At 37.4% G+C, this 15,922-nt stretch overlaps 1 pseudogene; it reads left to right on the top strand.

Moving 5' to 3' along the window:
• The first annotated feature begins 2,005 nt into the window (after positions 1 to 2,005).
• LOC104425212 lies at positions 2,006 to 7,685 on the top strand (annotated as a pseudogene).
• Positions 7,686 to 15,922: the final 8,237 nt, after the last annotated feature.

The raw sequence follows: 15,922 nt of genomic DNA, 5'->3' as shown, positions 1-15,922 counted from the left end.
TTATCGAGTCAATATTCGATCAATTAAAGGACTTCGTTATGTCTTCTCCAGCCACGAGATCTTCTCCAGTTGATAAGGTCAAATCCTTAACAAAACATCCAGTTCTAGATAACCTTTCTTCAACGGATTAGAGACTATCAATGAGGATTAGACTTTGAGTCTTGAGTCTGGCTGTCCGGAGGTCTTCAGACTTTAAACATCAGAGTCTGCAAGCCTTCAGACTAGACTGATAGAAACGTTTTGTCAACTTCAAAACACTTCAAGAAGATTTCTCCAACAATTACGAGTGTTTAATTACGTCTGAATATAATATCAATAGAAAATCGATTTATCATCATTTGATGCGAATATCGTAATCGTGCGGAATCACTTGTGAATCGACTATGCATTTCCGTCGAATCGATTTATATCCGTTCGCTAATTGATTTATACAGCATAGTATTGACCATTATTGATCCTTGTGATCAAGCGGTCTATTCCTAATCCAATTTTCTAGTCTTTTGCGATTAACCCTTTATGGTATCGCCCAATAGATCAATTAATTTGTGAGTGATCAATTCAGAGTAAAGTAATTATAAACGCATCGACGAAATAACCATTTCATATATTCGAAATATGACTAAATTTCGAGATGACACAACTCTTAAATAATCTTTTAGGAAGTCCTGTTATTTTGGCCTATCACTTCTAGTTTTAACTATATATCATCATGTGATTGGAGCTTCTACATTATCAGTAATCCATCAAAATGATAAAAGTGTAGTTCTCTCCATCGGATACAGACATATCAAAACATTATTTAGGGCGATTGCATACCATTTTTCACAATTCAAGCACACAAACATAGAGTTCGGCTACTTGGAGTCCCATGAAATATCCTAAAAGCTTAGACTTTTAGCCTATGCAAGTGGCCTTGACTAAAAGTAGTTGCATGTAGTTGATAGGATTTGGAAAGTGACAATTTTTGAGCTGATAAGCCCCTCATACCCAAAACAATCGGGCCAATTTTGCAAGACACTTTTCTCACATGATTTCACATAATGGTCCACTACTAATAGATGTGCATGCCAAAGTTCAAGCGACGAAGAGAGTTCCTTTTGCTTGCATCTCATTATATTGAGAGATCGAGCCAAACAAACAAAAGCATCACATAAAGGAAATACAATATGTTCATATGGCACGGGTATACTTAGGGTGTGCATGACAAAAATTTTGAAACAGAAATTGATTTCTGGCCAAAAATTAATTTTTCAATTTCTATTTCAGATTCTGAGAAGCTAAAATTTTAGCTTCTGATTTCTTCTTCAAATCTATTTCTGGAATAGAAATCTATTTCAAAAATAAAGAAATTAAATTGCGTTCCAAAACGCAATTTACTTCCAAATATGTTCTGGGAATGGAGAAATAGAGAAATCGAAAAATAGAAATTTTATCATGCGCAGCCTTAGTACCTTGATCATTCTTAGTAGTTGTCTCCTATCCTTTGGTTATCGTCTGATGGTACTTCATGCTTCTCTCCCTTTTGTTGATTTGCAACGTGACTTCGTAGATTCATACCCATCTAATGTTCAATTGTTATTGCTCTTAACTTAACCTTTGGATACTTATTTTTTACCCCTCAATTTATGATGCTCAATCTGATAATTGTTCAAGCATTTAAATGCCTTTAACATTATTTGCTTCAGCAAACTTTCATAAGGCGAGCTAAGTCATATTCAAGTCCCATGAATGAATCGGCTTATTCAATGCAATGCACCCGTGCCTTTTAAATCATGAGTTTAATTAAAAAGTTAAATATATATCATAAGAGTGATCAAGATGTCATGTCTCAAAAAGCGTGAAATCTCAAGTTTAATTCTCCATCAGAATAACTATTTAGGTCAACCATAGAAGAGTAATTCTTGCAAAATTTCCTAATCCCGACCTTGATAATTTGTCTTTTGACTAAATCGAAAAGATATATTTAACCTCTGGTGCGAGAAAACTTACCAAGACACCACCTGGCCAAGCAAAGGGAAACAGATCAGATCCCTAACCAAAGAAAATGGTAGAAACAACAAAGAGCTACCGAGTCGCGCGAGTCCCTCTGCTCAGCGCAACGGCTTGTCGTTTAACGTCGTCCAAATTTCCTTCGCTTTCTCTTCCGATCCGGCGAAAGCTGATCGTAGCGTAGAAGAAGGCTCCCGAAACCATGCCCACCGGTTGCGGCATCAGAGCTCTCTGGACCCTCAACAGCCACGACGCCGTCGTCTTCTCCAGGTCGCTCCCTCTCGTGGGTTTTCGTTTTGCGTTCGAAACTGTCGTGGGGTCGCCGGTTTTTCCGATACTAATGCTGTTTAGCAACTGGGTCGCTTCGATTGTGTATGCTTGTTTTGATGCCGGTGTTTAATGTTATTTATAGCGAGACTGGTTCAGGAATTTGGTTTTACTGAGTGGTTGATGGGGCAGAGACCTCCTGTCGGCCGCTTGCCGTGACCCACTCGCTTAAATTCTCGGTTAAAGGGTGTAGTGATTGCTTTGCCGTGTGAATGTGAAAGGTTGTTTCAGTAGCTCTTATATTGTACTTAGAGAAGGGCTTGGATTAGTGTTAACCTCTGTGCTTTGTAGAGTGGATGGAGTCGGGGAACCGCAACGATGACGAAACCATCTCCCCAGAGGCTCAAACTATGGAGTGCCTGGCTTACTGTTGTGGATTGTTTATTGATGGGGGTTTTATGTTTCTTCTTTTGATTGGATGCGATAACAGGAGGTTTCCGGTGGTGGAGTAACAGCGGTGGGCGGCTTGCAAAAGTGAGATTGAGCACAATGGTGGCAGTGTTGATGGCATGGCATCACCGTATTTGCCGTCTGATTCAGAGTTGGCGTCTTCATTTGCAGAGAGAAAGAAGAGGTTTGTCAAGATGTCACTACAATGAGTTGAGAGCCTCTTGGTGTTTCACTTGATGAGTTTACTTGGATTTTTGCTTATATTTCTACACATATTGAACACTTCTATTAATTCCCTTGTCAAAACTGCATTTGCATGTTGTTTGCTGATGTATGTCTGATGTAGATAGCCTCCAGGAACAATCATTTGCACATTATATCTCTTGTCTTGTCTCCAAGAATTGATGCTTGGCATTTGTTCCCTTAAGTCGCTGTAACATTGGTTCATAATTTGCCTACTAACGAATTTGGATGTTTAGTGGATGCTAGAGTCACTCTTGTTCAAATGCCATGGGTTTCATTATTGAGTATATGAGGAAGTGGTTGCATTCTTGAGAAAAGATGCTTTGTGAGAATGGACAAAATATGTGAGCTTTGGTTGTTTAAAGTTTGGGAGTTAAGTTGGTTGTGATCTGTTAATAGCAAGTGCTTCGCTCCGTTTATTATTTACTGATATTACATACCGAGTCTAAATAATGATAACTGGCTCAGATGGTTATTAGTCTTGCATAGCTATTGAGATCACATATTGCAGTTTACTTGTTTCTACTCTCATGTGACTTCAATAATCTTCTATTAATTTACATCATTTATCTATGTTTAGAGAAGGATCTGTTTGTTGATTTGGCATACGTGTGTCTCAGTCTGCTGAAGGTTCAGATTCTTGGGTAGATGATCCAGTGACGCGTCATGTCATTAGCATTTACATTATCTAAGAAGAGGCAAGAGAGAATTATCTGTTGTGGCCTTTGATTCTGCATATGAAGAGCCAGTTCTGCATCCTTGTACTGCATTTGGTTGAGCTTCGACATTTAAATTCATATAAGGAACTATGCAAAAGATCTGATTGTGGTAATGCTGTTGGAGGAGTAGATGGAAGTTTGTCTTCGCTCCTGCTTGATCTTCCATCAGTCACAGGATATGGTAAGTTACTCATTTTATTAGCTAGGAGGCATTAGAAATCTCTCTGTTCTATGGCATCAAACCATCAGTATACTTTGCACCCTCTTCCCTAACTAGATTGTTCTAAAAGTTAAAGGAAACAATTGAAGAATGCTTTGTCATGGTAAAAACATTGCATGCAACTTGAAGACTGGTTTTGATTTATGGGAGTGTCTTTCTCATATCATGTCCATTTGTGATATGCCTAAGTTTTATCACCTATCTTAACCAAAAGGTAAATTTATCATCACATTGTAAATTCAGCATGATTTCCTATTCATTTGTCCTTTGTGAGGTTCTCTTTTCCTGTCGAGACAGATATAATTCAGATTAACAGGCATACTTGTGCATTAGGCTTGTAGCAATGGAGTAATAGTTATAGATTGTGCTGGTTTGTAATTTATATCATCTAGAATCATTTACATGCCTTTTTCTTTCAGTCTGACTACCCTTGAATTACTGAATCCTATTTGAAGCATTGAGTGATGGTGACCCAGCATTATCCATTGTCTCTTCTTTAATGATTGTTGTATCTACTCTCATTGGCACTAATTGTTTCCTTGTTTTCTATTTTGCAGGGCATTGATGGTAGCACATACCATTGGTGAGATAATTTCTGGGGATATGGCTGAACCTGAAGTGATTGTGAATGCATCCCCATTTGTGGGAGGGTTATTGGATTCCTTAACTGGCAGCATAGGTATATCATCAAGAGCAAAGCCTGTGGCAGCTCCAGTTGCATCTTCAACTCCCTCCAACACTTCAGTTGGTGCTGTCTCATCAGATGCTTTGAAAGTTGGTTCAAGGCCATTGAATAAGGATGCACTAAGGACTTATATTAGTAGCTCAATGCCCTTTGGTCAGTGATGTTTACTCTGCTTATGGCAGCTGCTTTTATCGCCTTTTTCTTCTGACCTGTGCTTTTCCTCTTTCTAGGATAGGCTAATGGTTTATTTGTTTCTATTCTTTAAGTATAGGTACCCCTTTGGATCTCAATGCTTCCAATATTTTCTCTATCAAGCTTAATGGGTTTTCTTCAGCCGATCTGCCTCCTGCAGATGTCAAACAGCCTGCATGGAAGCCATATCTTTACAAGGTGAAGCAGAATTTACTTTTACTATTCATGAAACTGTTGCTGCTGTATAATCGTGATGAAATTCCAGACAGCATTTCAGTTTCAGGTCAGGTTAATTGTCGAGCAAAATTAGGACTGCCTGATGTGTCCCTTCCTTTGACAGGACTGAATGGCAGCCACATTGAGTCTTTATCATTCCATCCATTTGCTCAAGTTCCAGAACCGGGGGCGGATAAGCAGTCATTGATGTTTTCGCCACCGTTGGGTAATTTTGTCCTGATGCATTATCAAGCATCCTGTGGGCTTGGACCTCCCATAAAGGAATTCTATCAACTGTCAATGGTTTCTGAAGATGAACGTGCATTTTTGTTCAGACTAAGCTTGATGGAAGGTTGCAAGGCTCCTTTGACAAAGGAGTTCTGTACTCTAACAATGCCTTTTCCTAGGAGAAGGATTATTGCTGTGGATGGAACTCCTTCAGTTGGAACTATTTCAACTGCAGAGCATTCTGTCGAGTGGAAACTTTTAGTAAGTGGATGAGGTCTTGTTGGAAAAAGCATTGAAGCTACCTTCCCAGGGACAGTTAAGTTTGCACCATGGCAAATCCAAAGGTTACCTTTTACAAAATCATTTTTTGGAAGCATGGCAGAGGAAAATAGTGATGTTGACAGAGAACCCACCAATAATATGGTCATTGTAGAGGAATTTCTGATGGGAAAATGACCAAGGATCTCCCTCCAGTTGATTTAGAGGAACCATTTTGTTGGCGGGCATACAATTATGCTAAAGTATGAATGTCTGAGCTCACTTGGGTGTTAGTACGTAGTTTATTTTCTTGTGATGCATCATGCATTTATGGCTTCATGTATGTGGTTCTGTGGGCATAGACAAAAGCTGTACCTTTCTTATAAAGTGGAGTTCACTGGTTGTCTTTCTTCTGCCAAGAGAAACCATAGTCATTCTTCCCAGGATAGGTATTCATGAAATGGTTTTCTTAGCTTAGTATTGTTTGTCTACTTGAAACTATGTTGGTGCACTCTCGATGGTACTGGACTGTTCAACTAATTATACTTGTTCGTAGTGTGAATGGAAAAAGAAACCCATTCATCATTGAACTACTTATACAGCCAATCCCATGCGTCTTCTGTTGGTTGATATGTCAGGTGGGTAATTATCATAGAGGACCTTTGTTAGAGATGTCTTAGAGTCGGCATGCTACAAAATAGTTTGGCATCAGCAATTTGGTTGCAAGAATAGCAAATGTGCTAGAGAGGATTACTCAAGATGTTTTATTAGGTTTACTGTTGATGCACTACTAGTGCTTGCTTTTACATTCCCATTTCAAGTAGTGCTTCACATTTTTATCTCTCGTAACTGATGTGGGAAATTCTGTTATGAGCTACTGTTTGCATGATTGTAGGTGTCTTTTAGAATTGCTGGGGCATCATTGTCTGGGATATCCGTTGATCCTAAATCTGTAAGTTTCTTTCCTACAACTTGCTAAAGTCCTTTTGGCTTACAGTAGAAAAGTGACTTTGTTGCTCTCCTGCTGCAAATAGTTTGCTGTACCTGTAAGACTTTAGTTTCAGAGAGAGGTGCAGAAATGTAATGTGTGCTTTTTGAATACCTCTTCAAAATGTATATTTCATTCTTTTATGTTCGTCATGTACTAAATAGTTGAACTTTCAATTTGAGAGATTGCCTGGCTTGGTATGTCTGTCTTATACATGTTCTTCTTTCTATGAGGCACTGTGAGACTGGAATGGACTGTCTCTGAATGAATCTGAATCATATTATTCAATAGGCAGCTGTTCACTTTGGAAAAGCTGACTTTATCTGCCCATTTGTAGTTTTCAATTATTTGAGAAGACTGGCACTTCAGTTTTACTGCTGTTTGCAGATAAGGGACTTCTAAATATTCCTTTTATTCTCTCTTACAATCATATAGAACTTTACAGAATTAGCAGCTAAAAAATCTTGTCTAATTTTTAGTCAAATAGTAGGTTATCCTGTTCAATATTGTGAGGCATAAGAAACAGCCACTATGTTTTCTCTTTGTTACCGTGTCTTCCATAAATGCAGGTGAGCATCTATTTTTCTGTTAAAGCACCAGTGGAGTTCTCAATTCAGGTAGCAGTCCTCTTCTTTCCAAAAACTTAAAATTGATTTTTTTTTTCCAAATTTGCTTGAGAGGGCCACCGTGTAATAAAAGCAAAGTAATACACATTTCTGTGCATGAAGATGATTACGTTGCCGAAGTCTGGTTCAAGTAGTTCGATCAAGCTTAAAGCTTGAGGCTAGTGGCTGTGACTCTGCATTCTGTTCTTTTGCATGCTTGCACTTCTATATATGATTTTGTGTAGTGGATCCAGTGCATTGCAAAGAGTATGGTGAAATAATCTAACTGTTTTAGAAAGTACACATTTGGCTGTACTAATGTGTGCCTTGGTCAAAATATGAGTTGCCCATGTCATGTTCTTTGACCAGAAAATATGTGCAAGTGATTAGTGCAGTCACAATGGAAATTAAAATTTGTTCTGGTATTTTTCCTAGGCCAGTAACCCCAGTCTCTTGTTTTCTTTCCTCCTCCTCTCTATGGTCATTGTATAGAGTGGATATCATTGAATGAAATCAAAGGTTTGCTATTTGAACGGATGCGTGAAATTTCTCATTGTTGAATTCAAGGATAACAAATTGTCGTGTTTTAGTTGATTCATTAATCACCATATGGTCCTTAATCCTATCACTTCCTGATTCGGTCTTTAAAGTCTAAATTTTGTTGTATTAGCGACTGAAATATTCATTCTGCCTTATCTTTTAGCCTCATTTTGGAAGAATGCTAGTCGTGATCTTCTTTTTCGAGTGATACTACTGCGAATTATAGCTTAGCAGGATGTGATAAGAGTCCAGATGGGCCATCTCCATGATACACATTTAGGGTGCCGCTGTTTCTCCAAAAATTTCATGATGAAGGAAAATACTTTCTCGGAAAAGTATTTTCAAGGAAAATGTTTAGTTTTCATTTGTTTGGTGATATAGGAAGAGTTATTTTCTTATTGCCTGCCAGAATGGGATGTCATTTTCCCAAATCTAAGCTTAATTTCAGTTCATGAAAAATGTTCTATATAAATCAAATAATTTTCTGTCATAGTCGAAAAGTCGGAAAATAATTTCTCAAAAATAGTTATTTTTTTCAAAACAAACGGGTCCTATGTACTTTTTGTTGCAAAGTTTGGCCAACTAGAAGAAACCCATGACCTAGTTTCATACCCCAAAAACGATGAAGAAAAGAAAAATATAGGCTAAGACTCTTGAATAAATTTGGCAAGGATAGGGCACCCTCCGATCAAATAAATTACTTACGAGGCTAAGGAGAAAACAGGGAACACTTGAGTGAGTTCAAACCCTAAGTTTTAGGGAACTGGAGTGAAAGCTGCAAAATCCTTAGGTGGATGGCTTGAAAGAGGAATTGCAATAACTGACTTTGAGAACATGGGCATTTTTCCTTATAGTTTAGATAAACCTTTACCTTAATCTTTACTATTATATCAAGCAAAGATGATCTTTTATTTTTAAGGAGTCTCAACTATCTTCACAAATATCCTGCATTACTCATCTAACAGATATTGTGCCCATGAACAAGTGTTTAAACTCATAATTTTATTTTATTTATTGCCATATTTCAATATAAAAAATTCGGATATGTTCTATCCTATAACAATGAACTGAAAGTTTGCGAATCTTAAAATATTTTTCTCTGTTCAAATATACTTACAGTTTCTTTGCATTATTATCCATGATCTCTTTTCATTATTAAACGATTGAAATATTTCTTTAAAAAGCAATTTTGTGGGTGTGCACATTTGCTAGTCTGATTTAAGAGGAACATGGGCATTTTTCCTGTAGTTTAAATCATCCAGTAACTTAATCTAAATTAAAAAGAACTAGACCAGCTAAGACAATCAACATCAACACCTTCAAAGAATAGCATACTCTTTTTCATCATGAAGTTTAGAGAAATTCGCAAGTGACATGCAATCATACTTCCAGTATTTAAACAAGTCGCTTCTTGAAATTGTGCACTTTTTCACCAAACCCATCAGTGCTAACGATTCCATTCCATTAGAGGATCAAATTTGCCAGACGACTTAGGATCTCAAAATTGATTAGACAAAGAATTACATGGCGCATGCGAATTTTTTAAGTTAAAAAAGGGCTACTGTTTTTGTTGTCTCCTTACTTTTCATGCTCAGAGCATATCTACTGTAGATACAGTAGATTGACAAACACAGGTACATGGGTAATCGACCTACTTTGATTAACTAGATCAGGTTTCAAATACCGGATGGAAAATTTCTTTTTTCTTGAGACTGTTTGTTTTCGTGAAAATTAAATGATTTGTAAAATATTTTCATAAAAATGACGGCTTGTATCATTTGAGATTATTAGCTGATAAAAAATATTTTTATTATTGAGAACAATTTATTTTTAAACATAATAGTGGATGAGGAAAATATTTTCGTTCGTTCATATACTTTTGTAAGCTTTAGGAGCAAATATTTTTAGTAAAATATTTTTTAAATTATTTATTTTTTCACTAAACGAAAGGAGTTTGAGACACTTCAAATTCCCTCCCACCTCTCCCCTCTCTCTTAGATTTGCACATTGGTCGCTGTTCTTAAGTGACCACCCGCAAATGGTCTTTTTCTTTTCAGTAATTTAATTGATTCCTTATTTTATTTTATTTTTAAAAACGCTATTCTAAGGGCACCAAACACTTGATGGTATCTTCTATGTTCACATCTTCAATGCTTGGATTTTCTTTTTTCTTTTTTATGGGATCTTATCATCTCCCATCGAATTCTAATCCATGTCTCGACGGATGAACTTGGATATCGTCACATATGTCCTAGATCTTTATATGTCCTAGATCTTTATCTAGTGTGGACAAGATATAGTAAAAGGACTGAAAATTCAACTTTAGTAAAAAGGAAATGAAGCAGATGGAGCTCGACAAACCAGAGAAAAGGAAGAGGAGAGAATTGGAGACTGGCAACTACATTGCATTAATGGTCATCCATGTTATAGGATGACGTGAACTTTTTAATTGCTCTCTCTCTCTCTCTCTCTCTAATTCTGTCTATCGTCACACTGATAGACCACGATTACCACCATGGACGCAAGCACCAAAGTGGTGGTCGTTGTGCATAAGCGACTGCCTTAAGGATACAGCCATTTCCACCACTATATTTTTTTATTTTTGCCAACGAAACATTTTAGTTAAAAGGTCCAGGTGACTACTATCAATTTGATCAATCAAAACGTAGCCCCTAATTTTTATTTATGAAGATTTGAGTAATTCTGCCAGCTTCCTTGCTTTGTAATAAGATGACTTTCAAGTCAATTTTATGCTCCACCGATAATAGTTTCTTCCCCGATCTTTCCTAAGGCATATCAAGAAATTTCGTTGAAAAAGACATTGTAAAATAACAAGTAGTGAAATAAAAATAACAGTCATAGATATATCACCTTTATAATATTTGTTAGTTCATATAACTTGTCCAATCTCTTTATTAAATGAGTATTTCATGAAATTCTTCCATATCTGATGAGTGCCATAAAAAATTCGAGTCTTTGGGGTCACATCTTAACGATACTTATCAAGTAAATGCTGTCATCTTCGATACATAACACAAATTTCTTTAGTTAGATGTTTAATGAGTGTCGTGCAGGACAACCTTAGATTAATTGGTATATAAAACTCCTGGGGCACACCAACTGTCCTTAATAAGTAGAGTCGCAAGACAGGGACCATTAAGGGAAAGATCACCAAATCCTTTCTAGTTTTAGAAAACATCAATGTAATCATTTGACTCGTACAATCGCAATCTAATTCGTCGGGCCAAAAGTACTTCGAAAATTTGTTTGAGAGTTCCAAGATGTCAGGTTTACCTAATCCTAGTGAACCAAAAAGAATGAATTTTAATAACTAAATGTCAAAATTAGATGACAAATCCTATATTTCACCGTCCTCCGTTTCACTTTTACCCATAAGAGCAAAAGACCACCTTGATTTCTTAAGTAATTTCATATTATGGATGAGGATCTGGTGTGATTCTGACATATTGTCTAGGAAATGAGTTCAGCAATGACTTGAATTCAATGTTCATCACTCCCATATGCTTTGAAAGTGCAATGTAATCATAGGAGGTGTACAACTAGAATTTCATTGGTTGCTTTAAGCTATTGGTGGAAAAGAAAAGAAAATTATTTGGGAGAGACCCGAGAAGTCTGCAATATTCCTTTGGTCTAGAGATCTAATTACACCCTCTTCTCTCTAATCACTTCGTAATGTGAAGAGAATTTGTGAGGTAATAATTAGTGGTTATCCGAACCAAGTCCCTAGTGAGCAACTGGAGATCGATCCATCTAAAGAACTAGAAGTAGCTTAGCGGTTAAACACCAAGCGCAACTAGTATTGAAAATACTTCACTCAGTTAAGTAGGTGAAGTTATTTCATTATAATTATAGTGGTTATTTATATTTAGATGGCATTTCAAAGTTTCACGTAGTTGTGCTTAGACTAAATTTCTTTGGTAATCAAATCATGATCAAGTCCCATTTTAAGATTTGGATATTTGAGCTCTCCAACTTTTGAGATCTAAATATTTGAGATTTTAACGGCACAACTAGGTATGGCATTTTTGCACAGCCATATCGCAACTCTAAGAATAAGTACTGACATATAAAAATCGATTTCTAAAGTCAATTAATAAATTATAGGATGAACTTTTGATTTTGCTCACTCACAATTTGTTGCATCAATCTTTAAACTGATTATCCTTAATCGGGTTTGGTGTCTATAATGCTCTTAACTTCAAACTGAAGAAAGATAGCCTAGCTGTCACCTTCGAGAAACAATGAGCATGAAACTCCTAAGAGGGATTAGACCGCCGAAGAAACGTGTCAAAGAAATGGGTCAAGCTGAGATATGCTTCAACCCCATATCCATGTTGGTTTCACAAATGCAATGATTAGAGGTGTACAATTCGAATCTAATTGGCTCCATTAATAATGTATCATGTGCAAGAGTTTCAAGATGTCAGCAAACAATCTTTTGGTCCATGTCCCAAAATCAATTCTCTCTCTCTCTCTCTCATACATTCTGTCTGGAGGAAGTGAAAAAAGAATCCTAGAAGGGCTAGAAGAAAAATAATAGGAAAAAATCTCTGGGGACATGGAATTTTCTCTGAAAAGTTAAGGTACAAGAAAGGGAGATGCATTTTTAGTGTAAATGACAGGGTTTGAAGCAGAGGAGACATGATGGCTTCCATTCTTACATATCCATGCCTGAACCTGACATTATCAGTACTTCAAAAAGTCTCTCTCTCTCTCTCTCTCTCTCTCTCTCTCTCTCTCTCTCTCTCTCTCTCTCTCTCTCCTCCCCCCCTTCCTTTTTGGGGCCAAGTGTGAGGTTAGAATGACGCATGGCTCTATCAGCATTATATTGGCAGCTGGCAAGCTACTTTGGACAAGAGCAAAAGGGTTTTTCGTGGAACGTTGGGAAAGGATCGTTTAAGAGCCGTAGAAATGAGTAAATCTTGCTCGTTCATAGTAAAATTTTTAGATTTGTGTGATATGATCTTTCATATAGAAATTAGAAAAATGTAAGAACCAATTATGATTGGGAGATCCATTTTTTGGAGGGTCATAGCGAAATGGGGAGATAAGGGCAAATAAAGAAGAGAAGAAGAAAAAGGCAAAAAGAAGAAGAAGAAGAAGAAGAAGCAAGCTCATTGTGAGATAACACTTAAATCTACCTGATCAGTATGCGCTCAATATTATAAGTCATCATTTTATACGTGAACTTAATACAAAGTTAAGTAGCCTAATTCTTGAATTGCTATGTCTCAAGCAAAGGAGCATTGTGTCAAGTCAAGGAGGATTTAGGCCTTATAGATTCTTGGAGAATGAGATACGATTGTAATTTTTCTTGTTTAAATATCATGTTACTATCAAATGTCAATCATTCATGACGCACTTTCTAGCGCATTTTTTCGCATCCAGAACTATCTTTAGGCATTTATTGGCATGTCCTTATGACATATTTTGATTGTATGCATTCACTCTTCCATATGTAGTGATAGTCTCCATTACAGCCTCATTTTCTTCTACCTCAAATTGTAGCATTACCTCTATCTTACTCATACTTCTACTTGTTTTTAAGGACAAGTGATATCAATCCTTGTACAATTTTGGCATTGGTACTTTGGACAAACCAAATTGGCATGGCAATTGGATTATCCATTTGATTAAGTTCAGTTGACATTCCTCCTTTCTTACAGCTCACCACTCAATTTATCGTTTCATGCCAAACCTGTCTAGTACAGGGTGTATACCATCTAATCAAGTAAGCAATGCCAATCAGGCTATTCTCTTCAAAGTAGCACACAAGGTTTTGTTTCCCTTTCTTACAACTTTCTGCATAGAATAGTCAAACAGAGAGGGGAGGTCATATTAACATTGTCTGAATGAGCAAATATCTTGAGTTGAGCAAATGAGAGAGAGAGAGAGAGAGAGAGTTGTAAAGTAATCAGCAATTGGAATTCCACATGCCATCTACCCTAGGACAGAACAACGGCCATTGGCAATTGCAATTGGAATTGGAGACAGGGAGCCAATGAGACAGCAGAGTAAACGATAAGGGTCACAGGTCACCGGGAAGAATGATGTTTGTCGTGGAGCAATTGGGAGGGGGAGTTTGCCATTCATTTCTTTTCCTTATTTTACATTCTTCCATTCTTTTTTTCCTTTTGAGGCGAAGCATGCACAGCATGAGGAATGATGTGGCGTGCCAATCGAGATAGATTTTGTTTTTAATTTCCCCCTTGAAGGGCTCGAGGAAAATGAAATTATTTGGTCACTCCCGAGTAATGTCAGTGTGTGAGTGTGCGTTCTGGTTTTGTGGGGGCAAAGACTATTATGTGCACTTAAGAGCTTGCCCTCCAAACATGCCTTGTTTGGATCAAAACCTTTTGGCATAGTGTGAGGCATACATGATTCATGTGGGAGCTCCTCCAAGTAGATTCATTCATTCGACGTCTCTTTTTCTAAAACGTTTGGTTCCACTTTGTATTACCCACGGTGGCCCCCCCACCAAGAATGACACCCTTAACCAAAATGAGAGAAAAAAGAAGAATACAAGTAACTGCACCCTAGCTTATGAAAGAGAGAATTCGAAGATTGTGGATTGGATTGGCCAAGCAATTATGCACTTGATTGGATGACGGTGGATTGCGTGTTCGGATCATGATGTCTTCTATTTAGAGTAGAATGAGGATTTTGCCTATCGGAGCCTTGCCGGATGCACGTGGACATGATAGTTTGTGTGCATTCTTATAGGGATAGTCAAGCCAAATGTTGGCATACCCCATATTATTCAAAAGTAGAAGAAAAACAGATGGAGGAATTATGTAAGGAGTTGGAGAATTCACATTAGGAAGTATTTCAATCAAGAGATTGCAATGTTTGCTAGCTAAAACAAGAAAAATATTAGTGGTGGTTTCACCTCTCTCTGGCCTTTAAATAGTCTATCGAGATGATAGTTTAAGGGAATTAGATCTTGAATGCAACAGAGAATTGGTTTACTTCAAGATTTTAAAATCCTAACATGGAATTCACAAAGGTTTTACTCGCCCACCTCTTTGAAGAACTTGCAATCTCGAACAACGTCTATATGAGATGGTAGTAATAATTGTAAGACGTGACTTAAGTTCAATAAAGAGACTTCTACCTCGCGATTGAGCCAATTTGACTAATGATCGTCCCATGTGAAGATGTAATTAATAGTGAAGTTCCAGGGAGAAGTTTGAATGGGACAAACTATATGCATGCATGAACATGTTGCTAGCATATGTATATTAAAGTAGCATACTTATCCAGATTGCCATGATAAGCCATCGATTCTTTCAAAGGCATTTTTTGGGTCCAGATGTACTTTGTTTTCAATGCTTTTTGATGATTTGTGACTCGACATGTGGAGTTCAAGTCCTAATCAGATATGTCTTCTCCATTCCAGCCAGTTGATGTCTCTTCATGTTAATGAAAAAGTGTAGGACTGGCTACATCAACAGCCTTAAGACATTTGATTGTCCTAAGTTTAAATCTTAGTTCCACAAAGGACTCGGTGAGTTAAGAAATTTATATCTAATCTGGGCAAACAACCCTTCCCCGAAAAGACGACAATTGTTTCTAAATTTGCCTCAAGTCATTATGCAATGTGAAGCTTTACCTCATTCTACCTATTTGCTCCAAACAAGTACCCAACCGCATTAGTTTCTCAATCAAAACTTTCGAACTTAGCTGAAGTATGCATTTAGTTTCCTCTTTCGTTATTTACACCGGGTGTCTTGACCTCTTAGAACACTAGATAAATCTCTATCGAGTCGCCACAGTCCCTCATCTCATCGTAATGGTTAGGTAAATTAATCAACACCACAAGAGGCTCTTAGTGGAGAGAAATGTCACGTTTTCTTGTATTAATGGAAAATAATCATACGCATCTTTGATGTTGGTATTTCCCAAAATAAGACTAAAAAGGTGGGTTCCATCCACAATTCAGCGAAAGAATTGGGTGCGCATGGAACAGTAGCACTCAGGATTGTTCATTAGTGCCCCCAAAAGATCGACTAGCTATCCGGCTATAGAAATGTATAAAAGTGCGTATCAATCTGCTACGCACACGCACATGTGCGGGAATTGTGCGCGCAAGCATGCTTGGCGGCTAAAAGGATTTTGTGGTTCAATGCCAACAAGAATTGCCAATGTCCCTCAAAGCAACGACCTTGTGGGGACTCCCATGTTTCTTACAGGCTAAAATAATGACAAGCAGATGGAATATCGAAACCCTAGATCAAGAATGGCCCTTGTGCTGCCAAGAAGTTGGGGCACATCCTAGATTATGCTAAGCTAGTGTGGGAC

Source organism: Eucalyptus grandis, chromosome 2, assembly GCF_016545825.1.
Source record: "Eucalyptus grandis isolate ANBG69807.140 chromosome 2, ASM1654582v1, whole genome shotgun sequence".
NCBI classification, from domain to species: domain Eukaryota; kingdom Viridiplantae; phylum Streptophyta; class Magnoliopsida; order Myrtales; family Myrtaceae; genus Eucalyptus; species Eucalyptus grandis.
Note: the sequence above shows the minus strand (reverse complement) of the source record. Positions and strands in the feature narration are given on the sequence as shown.